The following is a 1,429-nucleotide window of genomic DNA, read 5'->3' as shown; positions in this document are numbered from 1 at the left end:
CGAGGAGAGGCTACGGGACCTGAACCTGTTCAGCCTCCACAAGAGAAGGCTGAGAGGGGATCTAGTGGCCATCTATAAACTGGCCAAGGGAGACCAGCAGGCAATGGGAGAGTCCCTGTTTCCCCAAGCACTACTGGGAGTAACAAGGAATAATGGCCATAAGTTGATGGAGAGTAGATTCAGGCTAGATATCAGGAGGCACTACTTCACAGTCACGGCGGCTAGGATCTGAAACCAACGCAATCAGATGAGGTTCAATAGGGACAAGTGCAGGGTCCTTCATCTGGGTAGGAAGAATTTTCACCACAACTATATGATGGGTGGTGGTCCACTGGCTGGCACTGCACCTGAAAGGGACAGTATGTATCAGCCTATGTGTTGCGAATAGATCCAGAGAGGTGCTCTTCCCCATCTATGTGGTGTTGGTGAGGCCACAGCTGGAGTACTGTGTCCAGTTCTGGGCACCACACTTCAGGAATGATGTGGCTAAGCTCAAAAGGGTATAGAGAAGGGACATACCCATGTTTAGGGGCCTGGAGAATAGGTCCTATGAGGAGAGACTCCAGGAACAGGGTTTGTTTCATCTGATCAAGAGAAGACTGAGAGGTGATTTGATAGCTGCCTACAAGTATGTTAGTGGTGAACACCAAGATCTAGGGGAGCAACTCTTGAGAAAGACACCCCTTGGGAGGACTAGGACAAATAGGCACAAGCAAATTGAGAAAAAATTTAGGCTGGACATAAGGAAAATCTTCTTTTCCGTAAGGGTATCTAGAATCTGGACCACACTACCAGCAGAGGTGATGCAGTCATCACACTTGGAGGTATTCAAAAGGAGGCTGGACAAGCACCTTGTTGAGTTTGTATTAACCCAACAACCTCCTGCCCATGGCAGGGAACCTGAGGTGATAATCTTATGGGTCCCTTCCATTTCTGTGATTCTATGATTCTATAGTAACACTAACAAGGTAAATAGATACTTAAAAAGCATGCTGTATAAGGTATGCAAATCAAAACATTTGCCTGAGATTTCTCTATTGGTATGGCAATATAAATTAATTTCTGTGCAATTATTTTTAATAGAAAAAACCCCAGACATGAAATGATGTCAGCTATTAGCAAGGAAATCAACAATACCTGTGTGCTAAAGACATGATTATGTTGAGAATAAGCTTCTTAAACTGCTGCAAAAAATATTTATCTATACAGCCATGTGGATAAATGCCATTGCTTTATTTTACATCAGTATTGGTTGTCCACTTTATTTGAAATATCAGTGCAACTAAACATTTATTTCACTAAATTAAAGGCAACCAATATCAGTTGGAGAGCGCATACACTCATTTTCTTTTTTATGGTTCCCAAAATTGATGTTGTTCTTTATGTTGGAAATATAAAGAACATCTGTTTTAAATAATATCAGCTAGCA

Source organism: Gavialis gangeticus, unplaced genomic scaffold, assembly GCF_001723915.1.
Source record: "Gavialis gangeticus isolate Ggan-Ray unplaced genomic scaffold, GavGan_comp1, whole genome shotgun sequence".
NCBI classification, from domain to species: Eukaryota; Metazoa; Chordata; order Crocodylia; family Gavialidae; genus Gavialis; species Gavialis gangeticus.
The sequence above is the reverse complement of the archived record's forward strand: the minus strand, read 5'-3'. Positions refer to the sequence as shown.